This window comes from Callospermophilus lateralis, chromosome 11 (genome assembly GCF_048772815.1).
Source record: "Callospermophilus lateralis isolate mCalLat2 chromosome 11, mCalLat2.hap1, whole genome shotgun sequence".
Classification (NCBI taxonomy): Eukaryota; Metazoa; Chordata; class Mammalia; order Rodentia; family Sciuridae; genus Callospermophilus; species Callospermophilus lateralis.
Window position 1 is genome coordinate 74,812,819 of NC_135315.1, and position 19,961 is coordinate 74,832,779.

General features: G+C 36.5%; 1 pseudogene; it reads right to left on the minus strand.

Moving 5' to 3' along the window:
* Window positions 1–1,975: 1,975 nt before the first annotated feature.
* LOC143410605 (inositol polyphosphate multikinase-like) lies at window positions 1,976–15,336 on the minus strand (annotated as a pseudogene).
* Between the last annotated feature and the right edge of the window lie 4,625 nt (window positions 15,337–19,961).

A 19,961-nucleotide genomic window follows, 5' to 3' on the forward strand; every position in this document is an offset into this window, starting at 1 on the left:
AAATACAGATAAAGAAAATCTAGAACAGCTGATTCAGACTTTATTGAACTAAAATGTGCAAATAATCTGATAATACTTAAATTTATTAAATTTAATGTACATAGGCTGACACAATCCCATACAAAAATCCTCTGAAGATTCAACATAGTGTTCATTTATATGAGCTTAACACTATCTAAGTAACAACAACAACAAAAGTCCATATTGAAGAAAAAAAAAGTAAAATTTAAAAAGTTTCTTATTAATTAAGACTTGAATTTCATTCCCACAAAAATGTATGGCCAATACCCACTTGGGAATACAAAAAACCATTACATCCCAAGGAAAAATATTTTACACTAATTCTAAATAAAAATAACAAAATGCATATAAAGTTATGCCAGTTTAAAAGATGTGCTAAGTATAGTATTCGTAGAAATTTATCTGGTGACTTTGTTTGGACTCAGATATTTGCAAAGTACCCTCAGTGAGAGTTGGGAAGCTAAGAAAAAAATTTCTTCCATACCACATAAAAATGGCACTTGGATTTAAAAGTTTAAATTGTGATTCTGAGGTAAAAAGAGAAGGAAAAGCTCTTAAATCATAACTTCAAAATGTGTTCCAGGAATATGATAAAACTGCTCAACTACTTAGATGTATTACTAATGAAACAAAGTGCTTTGAAAACATTAACATCAAATTATTTTCAAATTTAATTTTAAAGTCTTACAAGTTTTCAATGAAAAATACCTAGTTATTTTTTAAAAGGTGGTGTGTGTAAACAAAGGTAATATTTACAAATCTGTTTTTGCCTCTTCCCCCAATAAAATTAGTTTCTCTTTTAATATGATCTAAAGCTGTTATGAATAATAGTAAAACAGAAGCACAGATTTAGATATGCGCCAAACCCTATACAATGTACTAATTTACACACAGTATTTTTAAAAACACTTATATGATCAGATGCTGTTTTTCACTGCTTAACCAAATTCTGAGAAACACTATATTTAGCAACAAATGTTTATACCACTGCTTAACTAAGTAGGACCACAAATACATGAATTTTAAAAGCAAAACACTCTAAAACATTGTTTAGAGGAAAAATAAAATTTCAATCATTCACCTTTTTGAAGCCTCTGTTTGAGAAAAAGTATTATATATATACCTACATATCATGTAATGTCTTCTCACATTGTAGTAAATATAGATTCCATTTTTGTCACAAAAGAACTTGCAATAAAAGAATTTTAAAGAAAAAATTTTGTTTCTTGCAAATAATTTCTCTCTTCTGACCCTGGTAAAAACCATCAGTGCCTTTAATTTCAGGATATTTGTTGTTGTTGTTGTTCTTGTCCATTTCCGCTGTGTATTTCACAAAGTACAATATTTTGTATTACATAGATAAATGGAAATTAAATGGAAAACCTGCTTTTGAAATGCAACAATTCTAAATCATTTCAATAAGAAGCACCTTTTGATATGCTGGTCTGAACTTTTAATATAAAACCTAAATGGTACTAATTTGTGAAGTAGAATTTTCTCCAGTTTTAATAACTTCATACAGAGCAATACTAAGGATATCAACCTGTGCTTTCTAGATTTTGAAGGTGTTCTAATTATGTCATAGGTTAGATTTGGCTCATTTTCAAGGTTGGGTGGACAAATTTCATGATACATTGGCTACAGAAAGCTAAATAAACTCTTACTGAATAATGGTTTGCATTTTGCTTGAGCCAAATAGATGTTTAGGCCATGTACCACCACATTCCCTGCTTAACATTCATGTTTCTTTATTCTTCATAGTTTTCTAATGAACAAATTAGTATTCCTGAGTAAGATTATAAAAAAGTTAACCTTTCTACCAAAAGTATAAAGACAAATAAAATGTTGACTCACAATACAATAATGTTTTTACACAGCATTACAGGTGCAGAGATACTGACTGCTGCTCTTTATGATGATTAGTCCACCCTTTAAAAAGACTGCAGCAAAAGATTCAATTGTCTAAAATACTTCGAAGTACAGTAATTAAATGCTTTAGACCATAAACATATCCCTCATCTATTGTGTTGCTAGGAAACACATGAGCAAAATCTATCATTCGCACTTCTACTTCCGCAATCTCTTGGCAACCAGTGGGAAGATGGTAGAAAACTTTTTCCAGTTGGGAAAGTACATTTCCATTTAAATGTTCCTGTGACATGATTTTCCACCCATTGTCTTGCTCCATATTTTCAACTTTCAATGAAGTGTGACTGTGATGTTTTTTTGAATACATTTTTCTGTGACGAGCATACATCTTGGATTAGCTTTTGCCTACTGAAGCCTCTATTTTTCCATTTGCTGTGGAACTTAACACATGAAAGTTATTGTTGTACTCCAGTAACTCTGTGTCTGACAATTGTACTTTGGACAAAAACTTTTCTGCCAAAGTTCTGTCATTTGATTTTGTAGTGGTTGGCTGAGATGAACCTTCATAAACAAATAGTAATGAACTTGCATAAAAGCTAAGCTGCTTCTGGCTTTCAAACCACTGCAGAATTTACTCAATCTTCTGAATACTGGCAGCAATAGCATCTTTTCTTAGACAGAACCCATTAGGAAAAAACTTGGAGACTCCATCCTTTATAGTTTCTTTTGCTAAGCTTCTTCCATAGTGCTGATTTTGTGTCTCATAGCTATCAGAATGAACCTGATAAACCCTCATGCCAAGCACCAAGAACCCAATCTCTTCCATTAATGGGTACTTACTGACCTGTTGCTGAATCTTCTCAGATGAGGCAAAAGGATCATAGCTTTTTCGCCCAATCTTTACATCCATTGTACAGGGCTTATTAAATTTATGGGTCACATCTTCCAGTTTTAGGTATAAATCATTTGGTGCAGTGGGAGGTGACCAGATGCCATAATATTTTGGCAAATATTTTCGAAGCTCTAGAAGAACACCATCACTACAATCAGAAGCATAAACCATATTATAAAATTCCAGCTCTCTCGGGCCCCTTGGAGGTGGCTGTAACTGTTTCAAAACTGTGCCATCTGGGTGTTGCAGTATACCCACTTTGTCCTTTCCGTACATGTGCCGGCCACCTGATGCGACAGGGGCACGCAGCTGTTGAGGACACGCAGCCTGCCGCCCGCTGGTTGAGGGGCGCCTTCCGGGGCGGCATCGCTCACCGGTGGGGTCCTCATCTCTGGGGCTCCGGGCGCCTCCAGCCGGAGGCGGGATGGCGGCTCTGTTGCTATAACCGTGTGCACAAGCGGTAACGGTGGCGAAAGGAGGAAAAAATAGGGAGTAGGGAGCGAGTGTCTGAGAACCCGGGGGTTGCTCAGGCTTGGCTGCTAGGAGGCCTGGGGGTTCCCGCGGCTGGTGCCTGCTGAGGCCTGGGAAGGGGCCCCATGACGCCGCGGAGGCGCGGGTGCTCCCCTACCCAACTCTGCTGGACCGTGGCTCCCAGCTCCCGTCCCTCCGCCGCCGCGGCGGCTGGTCCCGCCGCTGCCCAGGAGACGCAACCGAGCGGAGCAGCGGCGGCAGCGGCGCCTCGCGCTCCCTAAATTCTCAGTCTTGTGGTAAAAAAAAAAAATAGCTTGCCTTGAAAAGAAAAGTATTTTCAGGAGAACAAAATCATTTAATGTATTTTCTATTTAATTATTCTTTGTTGAACCACATTTACAATGTTGATGATTCTTTTCACTAGCAAGCTTTTGATAGAAGGTGCATGGAGGTTCAGGGGGAAAAATCATAATTTTGACGAAGTCCTTGTTTTTTTAACCTCTTGGCAGATTTAATCAAATTTTACCTGTATTTTAGGGCTACTGGGACATTTAATTTTATAGAACTGGCCACAGATATATTTGCAAGTTTTTTGTTGTTAAGATCTCCTATAATGTATTGATTAATTCCTCCTGTAGCTCTACAAAATTTAGTCATTACCTTTGATGTAAGATTTATAGGATTATACTAGATAAATCAGTCAAAAGAAGGACTCTTTGAATGACAATGGGTACCTATAATTTAAAATTTCTTCTTTTTCCTGTCGCAATCACATTTCTGTTTTTCTTTTCTGACACATGTTACTGCATACTTTATGGCCATATTTTTATTTTGAAAGTGAAATTTAAAGTATTATTTCACTTTTCTTTTTCCTCAAAATTCTTTGATTGAGAGCTTCTTTTATCATAGCAAAATTCTTCTTACATTAGGTTTAGACAGTTTTTCAGCATTATATGCCATTTCAAAACTTCATTAATGTAGAAATTATGGTAGAAATATCACTCTATCCCAGATGAAAGTTCCCCTAAAGGGAAACCTCGAAAATTATTAAATTATTTTATCTATTTGCTGTGGTAAAAGAAAGCAGTGCATGTACATTTTTATCACTTTTGAGTACATTTTAGTTGAGTTTTTAGTGTTCTATCAAAATATTTTGATATTATTTGAATGGAAATTGTGAAATCCCTCAGAGGGACATCATATAGTAATACTCCTCACCTCTCCTGACTCCCACAAAACTTCTTCAAGGGAAAGCATGAGCTTCCTGAGAATGGGTTGGATTAGGGTGCTAAGCATGTTGCAGCTCAGCGTTATGCTTTGGAGACAGCTTGCCTTCAGGAAATAGACATGCCATGTCCTGTTTCCAAGGCATTCTGCCATGTTGAAAGATTGTCTGCAGTTAGTTAGTTACCAGAGACAGAATCAATATTTTTTCTAATTTTAAGATTATAATTAGTAACATTTTACTTAAGAGTCACCTGTAATGCAGATGAAATGTTTATCTGTCTTATTTTATCTCTGCATTGGTTCAGAAGTCAGGTGGAGAATAGTGTGACTTTATATCTTAAGCCTTTCATATTACAATAATATTTCCCAAGCAACCACAAAATAATACATGTGCTGCTTAGTTTTCTTCAGACCTAAGTAACAGATATAAAACAGAACCATGGGGAGGAGAGATAGAAATCATAAAGAAAGTTTATTCATTAAATCATTTGCAAAATATTAATGATGAAAAACATATGTGTTTGCAACCCATAGAGTACAGCATATCATAAATGAACTTTGTGAAAATGTTTCCACTTAAGTGACATTGATTGGTGTATAGAAAATGAATAACTACAAGTTAGAGGTAGCATCAATGGAGAAGCAAATATGTGAGCCATAAGACAGAGGAAACTATAGAATCAATAAAAATCCTGGGATAAGGCTTCAAGTAAGGCATGAAAGACCTTGGGAAAATAATATTTTATGGTGCCTCAACCTATATAAGCAACTTCAATAAAAATATTAAAATGTATGCATCTCTGTGAGAGAGAGTTATTTATCAATGAAGATTAGAATAATAGGTAGAGAAGAGATATTTGTTTTACTCAGATCAATCAAAGTGCACCAACACCATTTTTTTCCTGATCCTGGGCCCAGAAAGCCATTCTTACTGTTAGTTGTAGTTGCATTCACAATTTCTAGCTAATTTCATATCTCTCGTTATAAGAAAAGATGTCAAGCATGTATGATTTCCCAATTCCTGGCTAAGTTCATCTTATTAGAATAATGATTGTAGCACTGTTATTGATCACAAACACACAGTTCTTTGAAACTAGTTTGTATTAAAACAAAGAAGACCTTCTTACCTATGTAAGTATTTTGTGCTGGTTATAGGTCATTACTTTGTCATGATACATCATGATACATTGTCACCAAAACTCCTGGCTAGCAATGACTCTCCCAAATGTCATTACTTGGATTTAGCAGTAAAGACTGCAAGGGCAAATCTTGCCTGCAATATGAAGTAAAATGTGAACAATGGTTTATTTTCTGCAATGCTAAATTAACCATTTGGAATTTTTGAAAAAAAAAAACAGAATAACACATCCTTCAATTCTTTGGGCATTCTAGAATGTGATCTATTTCAATACTGACTATATCACTTCCTTTCACATGCCACTCCTATTTCTGCAGGAAATAACTTCTCTCACCTGGCATGCTAAAGCCAAACTGAGAGAGTGTGATATTTCCCCATAGATCAGAGAAAAGAAAGAACATTAATCTTAAAGGTCTGTATGTAGTAAGAAGAAAAGACTTTATAAGCCATAAGAAGTGATAGGTATGACCTCTTTCAGAGGATTACTTGACATATGGCAGAGGATCTGAAAAATGGATAAATTAACTGTACTGCATGCCAGTGGTGGGGATTCACAAAAAAACTATATATTCATAACCCATTGTGTTATAAAATCCCAATAGACCAGCATCTAAGAACACAGAAAGGCAAGAGGCAGGAAATGTAAGTCCAAGTTAACTGATGGATTCTAAATTATATGATTGTTCTGGCCCCATGCCTAAAAATGGCTAAATGTAACCCCAAATCAGAATGTTCTCGCTAATCCAGCGGTACAATTTCAAGTCATCCTCTGAAATAAATAACATATTGAATAATGAGAAATATCTGCTTTTCAGACTGTAATCTAAAAACTCTAATCCATCAGTTTGCAGATCAGGGCTCTTTGGGTATCTGGTCAACCTCATGTTAGTGTGAATTGAAGGATGGCATTTGAAAGCACCCTAAATGAAAGAAATAATACTAGTGTCCAGATATACCACTACTTTCTCTGATATGTTCCAGGTCCCAAAGTCAGAATCCTTCAAAGAAGGTGCTTCAAAATTGCTGAAAGTAAGAGGGAGACCCAAGGTGCATATTTTTTAGCTTGAATTAAACATACATACACAAAACACTGATTTAGTTTTAATTCTAAATTTACAATTTATGAAACAAGATAACTCAAGCTGATACCTACCATTTCAATGACTTTTTAAAAATCCTTTACTATAGAAATAATAGCCACTTGGCAAAATTGGTGGCATGAAGAAATGAAAAAAATGCATTAAGTGGGTGTCTGATATCATCAACACTCATTAAAATATAATAGGGATTCAAGTTAGCTCAGACAGAAAATAATGCTGAAACAAAAATCATGTTATTTTGATGAACTCTAAAGAAAAAATTAATGAATATTACTGAAAGGAAAAGGATCTTTGAGATGGACTGAAGAACTTCACTCAAGTCTATGATGAAAAAAGCCCACTGACTAGGTAAAACATTTCTTATATATTGAAGTCCAAGAGATCTTTCAGCCTAAGACAACACAGGATACATAAACACGGAGTTACTATAATGGAATTATTTACTTTGTTGTATCTTTTAGTCCAACAAGTTATTTTCCCTGTTTTGGAAAACTATATGATTTCTTGACTCTATTTTTACAAATTTAAGGATTCACATTTTGGTCTTGGGAGAGCATACTAGTTATTTGTAGGAGATGAAATTGTGTCATTGTAAAAGAAATGCTATTTAGTTTCACCAAAATGCAAAGTAAAAGAATAAAAAAGTCACAATAGAATATCATAGTAATTGGGCAATTACATCCTTTAAGCATCTCTATTATGCCCCTGAGAGGCTAACTGCTACTACTATTATAGTGAATGAATGTAGTCATTACACATTTGAAGACTTTGTCTGCTATTTATCTTTCCTTTGTGTGTATAAAATATATGGATAATATATATGTGTGTATAACATATATGTACATATATATATGTATGCCTTTGCATATACACATATGCATCTAAGTGTGTATACATATTTGCTTCTATGTATACATGTAAAGAATTACATGGAAATAGCATTATCACATTATTTATGAACAAAAATAAAAGTGTCATTTACTTGGCCTTATTTTTCATACCCTTAGAGTCAGACAATCTAACTTAAAATGTTGTCTGAATATATTGGAAGAACAGGCTCCCATTGTGTCTTAAATTATATGAAAAAAAATGTTGGCAAATGTGTATAGCTCATTTGTTCATACAGCTAAGGGGGAACTATTTATCCATTAATTTCTCCATTTTGGTTTTGTATGGAATGCACATAAAACTGGCTATAAAATACATCAAAATGAATTAGCTCACTTTGTTATCTTTCCTGGGTGCCTACTACAGGAGGGCATCACAGACTTGATTGCTATGGATATTTAAGAATGCACAAACTATGTTTGCTTAAGGAGGCATAAACTTAGTATCCTTTATCAAAAATGCTTGTACCAAAGTATTTCAGATTTTGGAATATTTTCAGACTTTACTAGTTGAGCATTCCTAGTCTAAAAATATAAAATCCAAAATGATATAAATCCATTTTGGGTTTTAGAGCTTTGCATCAAGAATGCTCAACCTATATAACATAACACTTATATTTTTAATTTTAGAAATGCACATTTCTTTGTGTTTGAAAGTCTGGAAAGACACCTGGTTCTCTAGTATCAAGTGTCAAGTATCAAGACTACACAGACAAAAATGAAGCATACATAATTGTCTTTTGTTACTCTTCATAAAAGAATACATACTCTGGCATGGTCTGGTAATATATATTTTTGGGGGGATAAGGCCCAATGGCCAGAGAGATGACATTCTTTGTATTTCAAGTTATATTGTGAGATATCTGTGTGTATGTGTGTGTGTGTGTGTGTGTGTGTGTGTGTGTGTGTATATATATATATATATATATATATATATATATATATATATATATGTTATAGTATATACTAAACATACATACACCATACACCATATCCCATATTGGGAAGATGCTTGTGATTTAGACCAGCACTTGTCACTGAAAATATTGGCACACATTTATGTTTTAGGGATCTATGAAAGAAAAAACGCAGGAGTAGCTTGTATGGAACAAATGTTAAAACAGAAGTAAAGAGATAGGGAATGTCACTTAAACTGATATGCAGATTAAATAAGATAATTGAGAATATATTTTAAAATGCAAAAAACTATAATCTACTAAAGAAAAACAACGCAATGGATCATTTCATAGGTAAGGGAGTTGTAGTTGTGAAGGATGCCTATTTTCTCCCTAATTTATATGATTATATTGCTAATATTACAATACCATACTACATTATTCATCTACTTGACTGTCTCTTAGTGACTCCATCTTTACATTCATTTTCAATTTCTGTACATCTTATCATCTATCCATCTTATTCTTTCTTCTACCTCTCTTTATTTTACACTTATTTATCTTTCACAGCAATACAATTTATAGAGGCAGTAATTTTTAAACAGGCTCTTCTCATAGGAAGCCTAGCTTTGAAATTAGGATGATCCTAGAGATGGACACTTCAGACAGGTACAGAAACATGCCCAACAAGAAGTATTTACTGGCTCATCCCACCTATAATGTAAAGGTCATCTTATGAAAGAATAATGAATATGGAGGAAAGGTGAGCTGATAATGTGACATAAAAATTTGATCATTTTAAAAGCACAATTCATATGATGTTAATAAAAAGGAAGTCAGTTATTAAAGAATTCCTAATCCTATGTCAATTCTCATCTTCAGATTGTATTATTTCTAAAATTTTAATTCCAAATTATGACAAAATGAAAATGTTTTTATACTTGCATCTTTTCTTTTTGCTTTTGTTATTTATTGGTCTCTAAAAAATTGTGAGAAAATTTTATATTTTCCCTCAATAATTGCTTTGCATAAACAACATGATTTTCAGTGCCTCTACCTAATAAGGATAATGATCAAAAGTAAAATGCAAATGACAAGATCTGATGCAACAGTGAATCATCTAAAATGCCTGATTCCCTTGACTTAAACCTGCTGTTGCCATAAAAGCAACTATTAGCATTCTGACAGACGGTGCCAGAACCCATTGTCTCTTTCAGTCTCTCTTGCCTTCTCCTTCCTTTCCCTCCTCCCCTTCCCACTCCTTCATTTATGACAAAATTATTGTGCTTGGAAGTGCTAATTCCTTTAACAACATCAAAACTCATCACAGTTGGATATTTTATTGGCTTGGGAACAGCCAAAAAAGAATAGATGTGGTTATTGAACACTGACTATTTTTCTTTTGTTGCAATATGCAGCGTTTTCTTTTCTCACCAGTAACTGGGATTTTATCTAATATGGTAACTAAGAATAAATGTACATTTGTATTTCTTTCACAACTGTAATTTCTTAAAAATTCTCTAAAGCCTGAAGGGAAAAGTAAGGAGGGTATATACTACCCACGAAAATATCTGAATTGTTTCCCTTTACTGCAGTGTTCCCATTCCCGTTGAAGATGTTAAACTCCTTTGTTCTAAGTTTTTAGTTTAGTGGAATGGTTATCATGCATTTTGTATTTCTTTATTTACTAACACATTGTCAAAATTTTATTTTCTTCAAGTATATACTTGCATGTAATATAATGGACCATTTTATCTATTTGTGTATTAATTTTCTATAGTTGTATATGAAATAACACAAACTCTTTAAAAAGTGCACATTTATTATTTGGAAATTTAATATGGATCTTACTTGGGTAAGATCAATGTGTTCACAAGGTTGTGTTCCTTCTGGATCTCTAAGAGAGAAGCTTGCGATGGCCTGTTGAATATTTCACATATTGCGTCACTGTGAAACTTATTCTTCTATGTCCCTTTTCCATTTACTGAATCCTTGTTATTATATTTAAACCAATCAGATAATCAACATACCATGTCTATCTCAAAATATAAGAATATGCTAAAGAGAAACCTTAATTTTATTTCTAACCATATTGCCTGCTTGCCTTGTCACATAACATATTTTCAGGTTTTGGAGATTAGGTCATAGAAAAATCTTTGAGGGGTCTTTATTCTGCCTACCACTATGAATAAAAACAACCAAAAAACCCTATAGTCCATACACATATGTTCATATTGTTGCAAACATACAGATATATGATTAGATGATCTGCAATAGAAATTTCTAAATGGTATGTGCAGCTTGAAAACAAAGTCATAAATCCGTTTATCTTCATCTAGCAAAAGTAAAAATACAAATGACAAGAGAATCGTATTCTTAATATATATTACAATATTATTTTTTCACATCCTTTTTCCTTAACAATAATCTTAGAGTTGGCAGGTCAGATTTTACTATATTTTTCTGATTAGCAATCAGATATAAATTACTAAAAGTTTCCAAAATATTACTCATTTGACAATGACTACTCTCAAATTATGTTTCTCCAATTCATAGGGAAACAAATTTCCATCTTAAGGACCTGACTGGTTTTCATTAATGTATTTTTTAAGCTTATTTATCATTCTTTTCATTACACATTAATCTCATGCAGATGACTTATTTAGGTTTGACTTTGAAAAGATTATGGCCTTAAGAAGGCAAATTACATAGGCATTTTCCCCACATAGTTATTAGCCTACCATGTTAATCTCCACACAATTCATGCATTTTAGTAATACACCTGTGTTTAATAAAGACTCTATAGAATATTTTAGAAGGTAAATACAGGTACTTCACTTGCATCTTTTATTTGAAAGCTATTTATACATGATTATTGATTATTCTTCCTTTCACTTTTGAACTAGCTGATGCTAAGCATAAAGGATGGACTAAACCTTTATTTGAACCCATGAGATGTGACCTTTGGTTCTGGATTTTCAATGATGAGGTAGGTGACATGACTATTGCAGTAGGAACATGGGCAAATCAGGAAGACCTGGCAACAAGCCAAATTTGCAACTTTAAGAATAGTTGCCAAATCTCACAATGAAATTTAGTCTTCTTGAAAAATGAAGGTATAGAGTAGCTAACTTGTGTAGTCACTACAAGGATCAAGAAGATGTTTCTTACAAGAAGAATCACCCAGAACATTCTTTCCTCCACTGTGGTGACATTTTTTTTGGCCAATTAATTCTTATTTCTTGCTACTCCCTAATATGCAAAGGGTTGTGAAATCCTCAGGTTTAATTACTCTAACACCATGATGGGTATCAGGCACATGCCCATCATGTTGTGTGTTGAAACGAATAGATGTTCAAAAACATAAATCATGAAATATATTGATATTCATACATGCAACAATTTTGAGGATCAAATAAATTATGATAAGTATGATCACTAAAGAACTATAAAATAGGGTTCTTCTGAGCCAGCAACTTGTTCTGTTCATAAATGTAAATGAAGTTGGAGATCAATTAAATCCCTGTGGAGCCTATGGCTCTGTGGAAACAGTAAGAGCCCAATCCATATGACTCAAAATCTTTTCACTACTTTTATGCTCAGCTTTCTTAAGTTTTTAAAATTGATTTTATTATTTTTTAAATACTCCTAAGTTTTTAATCTAGATATTTTTGCTTCACCCTAAGGAGCCTTGGTATTTAATTGTTGACTGAAAGGAGTGTAACTTGCTTCAGATGCAGAAAGCAGAAAGTTATGGATGCAATTTTCAGGGTTCTGAGTTCCCTTGTGAGATTGGACCAAATATACCCTACATATGACTTAACACTCCACCCTCTATCATTCTCTTTTCTTCTTTCACCACCTGTTTACCCTCATATACTTTCACATGAATACCTTTCTCAGTTATTTTCCATTCTCAGGGAAATTCACCTTAGAGTAATGACTGTCTCATATACTTCTGTGTTTTCATACCACCTACAAAGGACAGCATATATGTCTCTTATTACTTCATATTTTATGCTCTAGGAGTATTGTAACTTAATGCAGTTCTCCCTCCATTCCAAGCTTTATGTCTGTCTTTATTGTGTCAGGTTCTGTTGACCATGACTCCTTGTTAACTTATTTAACACTAAAATCAATGCATTCTTCCAAACTGAAGTTCTAATTCTTTGGAAAGCCTCCTGGCCAATTCCTAAACTTCAAGCTTATACCTTCCTTCCTTAGATGCTTTTCCAGAGTATCTCCATGGTATCTGTGCATAGAATTCATTATAGTGCAATAAGCTACATGTGGCATCTTAGAAGCAATACAATATAGTATTTAAGAGAAAAAGGATCTCAAGTCAGACTATTTAAATTCCAGATCATCTACTTATTTGAAATGCATATTTGGTAAGATGCTTAATTTTTTATATCATAATGCTCCCCTTTTTTAGGAGAGAATCATATACTTCCAACATAGTAAAATTACTGTATTGATTAAATTAAATAACATATGTATCTTGTTTAAGAGAGTGATAGACATGCAATTTATATATTGGAGCATAAATTGCATTATTTGGGGAGATGTTGGGCTTAACTTTTTTTCTTAACCAAGCAAATGGTATAAATTGAGATTTTTATCATATAAGCAGGAAGGACTGTGAGAGGTAAAAATTTTGAAATGAAAATTTGGCTATATTACATGGTAAGAATGGGAGTACAGAGAAAAGTTATCAAAATTGAAAAATGGTAGTATGAAGGGGAATACAGAGGAAAGTTCTACATTAGAGACAAAATTAGAAGGTAGAGACATAGAATAAATTCTTAAAGCATTAAGTCCTACAGTGGAAGGTTGGGGAAAAAGAAGGAACCACTGAAGACGATGAAGTAAGATAAAGACCAGTTACTACAGCCATAGACAAAAGGTCCACAAGTTATTATTCAGTTTCTTAATGTCCTCTACCAGAATAGCAAGGCCTTGATCCAAATTGACAGTGTTTTCTTTCTTAAACCCCACTAATGAAAGAGGAGAAAAATCTATGTTGCATTTTTCTTCTTTTCTAATACTGTGCTCACCATAATGTATAACACAGATGAGAAATTTAAGTATAAGAATGTCATATTGTGTCTGCATAGAACACAGGTGCTGGATTTTGCTCCCATTGCTAAAGAGTCACATTTTGATTTAAAAATTAATAAGAAGTAACTCTATTATTTTGTGTATACATCTTTTGCTTTTAACTAGTTATCAAACCTATTTAATCTACAAATCTATCTCATTACCTACATTATCTACTAGCCAGGAAAGGTCAAACCAGAATATATCACTTAAAGAAGAAACTAAATGTTTTTCACTTCTTTTCAATTTAGACTCATTTCTCTTTGTGCAAAGTTTCCATCTTAAGAAAATATTTCACAGTGAATCTCTCCACAGAGGATATCTACAGGTATTGACAGCAGGGGAAATGCTAGCAAAGGTATCATAAGATCCTTCTGGCCATAAGTATTTTAAAATGCTGATGCTCCAACCATGACAGGGGTCCCATAGTTTCCTATAATAAGTACTTTATTATGAATAGTTTTACTGGCATTAATTAGATATCATGGCTGAAATGAATTTAGAGATTTTGGTTGAAATTACAGTTATAATACAACACTACTTAGGTAACCTTAGTGAGTTACTCAGATTATCTGAACTTCAACTAAGATAAAATGAAAAAAGGTAACACAATGAGCTCTGATTTGAGAGCTGGGTTTGACACCTGAGTCACCTGCTAGATCTCTGGAACACAGTGTTCTCATCTACATAACTATGTACAAATTATTTAACTTCAATTTTCTCTATTTTTCCACCTGTTAAGTAAAGACCTAATAGCAGCTACTTTAAAGGACTACTGGAATATGATCAAGGACCCAGTTCTGTATGGAAATGCTCCTACCTCCATGCTTTTCAGTCCCTAGCTCAGGCAGGATGCTTCCTTATCTGGAGATCCTGGGCCTATGGACAGTCATACCTCACCCCCTAGGAAGAATTAGGGAGCTATATTACCCAAGAGCAGAGGAAAAAAATAAGGGCAGTGTGATTCAGGGAACCACAGCAGATAGCTTAGCTCTGTTCTTGAGCTGCAGTGGCAGAACATAGGGGCCATGATAGTGTTTTAGTTGGTAGAAGTCAAGGGAGGGTGCATAGGTACTCTTGGAGATAGTGTCTCCCATACTCCATCCACTCAGCACTGGGAGACTGTCCCAGGGGCACTTTCATCTTTATTCAGTGTACTGGAGTTCTTCATGGTCCTGGGACTCCTATATCTTTTTTTCCCACAATCCTATTTTATCTGCTATCTCAACTCCTATATGGGATAGAGAGATCCATATAGGACACCAGTGTCCTCATTTCTGTTGCATAAAGCTCACATAAGACATACAGCGCACCCCCCCACACACACACACACTTATAGTATAGATGAGAGGAAAGAACAACATCATCATAGTTATATGAATGAGGATGGAGAAGATCTAAGTGCCACCCAGAAAATGAGGAGGAGGTGGCAGAGTCAAAGGTAGCAGGGAGTCTCAGACCAAAGGAATACCATTGCCAAATGTCAAAATGGACAAGATAGCTGGGTGGGGAGTGTCTCAAGCTCGTAATGAGCAGAAGGCAGGTGGGAAACTGCTGGGCTCAGGTGCTGAGCAGCCTTTGAAGTTCCTTCAGAGGAGGCGATCTCCTCTGATCAAGGCACCTCCAAGTGGATGAGATACCCACCTAGGTAGCCTGCCACCTGCAACCTCAAGTCTCCTAGGCTTATAACAGGAATGTCCAGGAAAGATCCATTGGAAACACCACCATCTGCCATATTTCCATATCTTTGGGCAGAGAAAAGACCTGTGATGATTCTTGGTGGAGGTCTTTCCTTACATTAGACACCATCATCTATTATCTGCATGGTGACACTCTTGAAATGACAACTTTCTGCAGTGCTGCAAGGATCCACAGTTGAGGAGCTGGAGACCTGAAGGTCTAAATCATGAGAAGCCAGTCCATCCAAGTAACAAAAGGCATCAGTACAGCCAGGGCACAGAGTTGGATTCTGCGCACCAGGCATTCCAACCTACCCGGAGAAGCTTTCCAGACACCACTCAGCAGCTTAACCCGCTGCTTTCCTCAGACAGAGCTGGCTTTCCAGGCTGTGCCCCAGCGGGACCCTTCCCGAGCACAGTCTGTTCGCCCAGTCTGCCAGATGTCAGTGGGCTAAAGGAAGACCCTGGCGGTCAGAGTCCCTGCTCCAGACCGCAAGGCCTCAGAGCGTTCCTGGCCACGGAGCCTTTCCCGGATTGCCTAGGCTACGCCCTCAGCGGAGCCTCTTTTCCTCGCCCCTTGCGCCCTATACGCTGACCGGCCATTTCTCTGGCGGCTAGCACCACCTCTCCTAGAAAACCCCGACTTCCTTCGCCTGGTCATGGGCGCGCTCCCGCCTCCCTACCTGGGCCTCCGCCCTCAATCCCCAGCAGCTTATGCCTGGGCTCCCGCCCCTCACTCACTGTCCTGCTGCTGGGTGTCGCTGCCACTGGTGAGTCCAGGCAACTCCAGCAGGCTCCTGTCCGCCTCGCCCACGCTTTTGTCCGCCTGTGCTGCGACCACGTCCCTGGCTTCCTCCAGGTCTAGCAGGTGACTAATGGAGAAGTTCTTTTTCGCCTGCAGGGTGTCAAGGTTGCCCGGGCTGTCCAAGCGGCCGCCCAGCGCGGGTTGCCGCTCCAGAACGTGCTGGTAGCTGGAGGTCATGGTCTCCCCCTCCAATCCCAACCACCCCCCTCTTCCCGCTGGAATCAACACCAAATGCTGTGGGCGAGAGGGGGGGAGAGGAGCCAACTGGGGAAGAAAGAGGAGGGAGTGGAGAGAGAGAGAGAGAGAGAGAGAGAGACAGAGAGAGAGAGAAGAGGAGGGGAGGGGAGGGGAGGGGAGGGGAGGGGAGGGGAGGAGAGGAGAGGAGAGGAGAGGAGAGGAGAGGAGAGGAGAGGAGAGGAAGGCCAAAAGAAAAAAAAAAGGAAAAGAGGGCAGGGGACCCCTTGCAGCAGAGCAGAGCACTCTGCACCCACACCCTCCAGCAGCCTTAGTTGCTTTCTGGAAGCATTCTTTCTATACGCATGGCCAAATGTTTTCCACCCCTGCCCAACTCCATCCAATAGCCATATCACATTATTTTGGATTTTTTTCAATACTGAAAGCAAACAGGAATAATAACATTTCCAAGGAGTGAGTGATAGTTCTATCACAGTATGGAAAGCCCAGCTAATTCAATTGGAACCTAATGCAGTTTCAGTGTACCCATCTGCTCTCTAACCACTGGACACTGGCTTTGCAAACACTATTGTGACAGCTTTAGCTAAAGGCCCCAGTGGCTGCATATTGGCAATGTAGTAAGCATTCCTAAGGCATTATTCCACTAAATACCTCCCCTGTAATAGACAGGGTCGAGCACTCTCTTTTCAAAATTCTCCTCCTATACCTTATGCCCTTGTTTCTTGGACCACTGCCTTTTGGCCGGCCTAGAGTAGATTTTCCATCTTCTCCCCACTCTCCTCCTCATTCTTAGTAGAAAACCAAGGATTTATCCCAAATTTCTCTCTCTTAACACCACCTCCAGCTTATCCAGCTAATCACTGAGGTCTACCTATTTTGTCTAGCTATCACCCTGCCCCTGCAAATGATCGACAAGTGCTTATGAAATTGGAACTGAAGATTAAGTAATATTGGAGCAGGAGAATGAACCATACTACACGTGAGTATAGAGGTATGACATTAGGTATGCTTATGTTATATAAGCACACATCAATTAGTGGTAAAAGGATGTTGCCAAATGCCCTCAGAAGAGGTTTGAGGGTAGGTACCATACCTTCTTTGCCCAGAGGAAAAAGCCTTACTCACCAGGTTAATTAAAATGTACCACAAATGGCTGTTGGGAGGATTAAAAAGGAAAGCAAAGGAAAGTGCTTCATCATAGTCAGTACTCAGCAGCTGTTAGTTCCCTTCCTCTGTTCTTTCCCTCATACTCAGGTGGGCCAGGTTATAGGTTCTTTTGGACTAGAAGAATATGTGGCTCAATTCTTAATAGTTCTGGAAAGGATTTTAGGAAAATCCTTTAAGGATGGGCATATGCAGGTAACTAAGAGGCTTAAAACTGGGAATGGTTCTAGGCAAGCAGCAGCACATAAAGCCACAGGGAAACAATTTCTGATCCCTCAATCTCCTGCAGGAAGAGAGTTTATTCCTGGTGGAATTTTTGTGTCTTACTCTGAGAATTAAAGAATCTGCATGCTGTCTAGATTCTTGGCCCTATAGAAGATATCTTAGTAGAGATCCCAGGCTGGCATGTTAGAGATAAAGAAGGATATTTAGTAAGGACAGTAAAATCAATGTTATAGGGAGATATATTTTAACTTTGTATGTATCTATTAATGAGACTTCCAAAAATAAACCTCAAGATCCCCAAGTTTTGGATCCTGGATCTCTGTTTATAGGCTTGGCAGAAGTAAGACAGAATCTTACAAGACAATTATAAAATGCTTTAGGCATGAGTAGGTTTGGCTAGTTTGAACACTGTGCGGTCTTGGGCTGGCTTTACTGCTTATTTATGACATATCCAGTGGGTGAGCCACTCTGGATAACCTTCCTTGGCTTATTGCTCCCATAAATCTGGAGCCCAACACAGGCTACTTCTCTACCTGCTTTCCTCCCCCAAATCCTGCCACAAATTTTTAATTTTCAAAGCAGACCCCTCCCTTCCTCTCCCTGTTCTCCACTTGTCCTAAAATGCTAGCTCATGAGTAAATAGCCAGGCTGGTTGTAGTTGCTTTTCTAATTAACCTGTTAGGTTAAGTACATATTTTTACCCTCCTTTTTTCCTATTTTTCTTGTTAAAAATACTTCCATCTGTCTTTTATCAAGTGTTTCCACACAATAAATAATGGTAACAAAATTTTGGAGACTTTTTTTTTTTGTCTGCCTCAAAGGGAGGCACTGAGATAGTGCGTATGTAACTAAGTGTAAAAGGCAAGGTTGCCTTCAAGACCCTTTGTACTCTCATTACCTCCAATTATCTTTTCCTACTATTTTTATCTTGCTATTTATCACCTCAAACAAGGATTTAAATAGTAGAGTTGAGAAACTTGATTTAAAAAAAATGAAATAATATATTATTTTAAATACTCTGTAGATCACAAACCTACTACTTCTATGCTCTAAGTCACTATATACCTCTCTTGTGTGACATGTGCCTTTGTATTTTAGGAATCCACTGCCCACTCTGCAGGAAAGCACAGGAACTGCCTCCCCCAGCACACACAAACTCACTGTAAATGAACTCACTGCAAATGAACTCACTGCCCACTTTATAAAAGTAAAATCTGATTATGTACAGTACATGTACTTAATAATTGTTACTATCATACTGGTTTTCATATCTAACATGTCATGTGCTTTTCATTGTTTCTTGGAGTATACACCTACTTATAAACAATATAAAAGCTTACTGTAAGATGGTATGCTGTGCTCAACACACTGCCTCACATAGCTCATCTTGATTCCATCACGAGCCCACATCAAATGATCTACCCATGCCATCTAGATTTGTGTAAGTACGTGCATGGATGTTTGCACAATGATGAATCACCTAATGTTGCACTTCTCAGAAGACACCCCTGTGTTTAAGCAACACAGTACTATATATTAATAATTTTATTAAAAACAAATAGTCTGACTATACCAATACAAAGGCCTTAAGTGCTCTGCCACTGTAGGCTGCTAGGAGAGTCAAAGAGAAGTGAAGAGCAAATAAATGAAAAGAACACTTCATGCAAGCAGTAGCGAAAAGATATTAGCATCCCATAACATAGGCTTAAAAATAAGAAGTATGTTAGAGATGAAGAAGAATATTTAGTAAGGACAGTAAAATCAATGTTATAGGAAAATATATTTTAACTTTATATGTATCTATTAATGAGGCTTCCAAAAATAAACCTCAGAAATTGGATAAACCAAAAGGAAAAATATACAATCATAAAGGATATTTAATATACCTATCTCCATATGAGGCAAGAAAAGAAAAACAGAAATTTGTTAAAAAGATGGATATCTTGGGGCTGGGGTTGTGGCTCAGTGGTAGAGCACTTGCCTAGCATCTATGAGGCACTGGGTTTGATTCTCAGCACCACATACAAATAAATAAAATAAAAGACCATTGACAAATTAAAAAAATTAAAAAAAAATAGATACCTGGAAAACACTTGACCCAACTGACAAACGCAGAACACTGAAGTCAATAGTGGCAGATTGTACGTTCTTCAAAACTCATAGGTGAACTTACCCACAATGTTAATGAGACCATAGGCTGAGTCATAAACAAGTTTCTAAAGTATTGACACTAGTCAATTAAGTCATTAAGCTAGAATTCAAATGGAATTAAGCTAAGCTTCAATAAAAAAA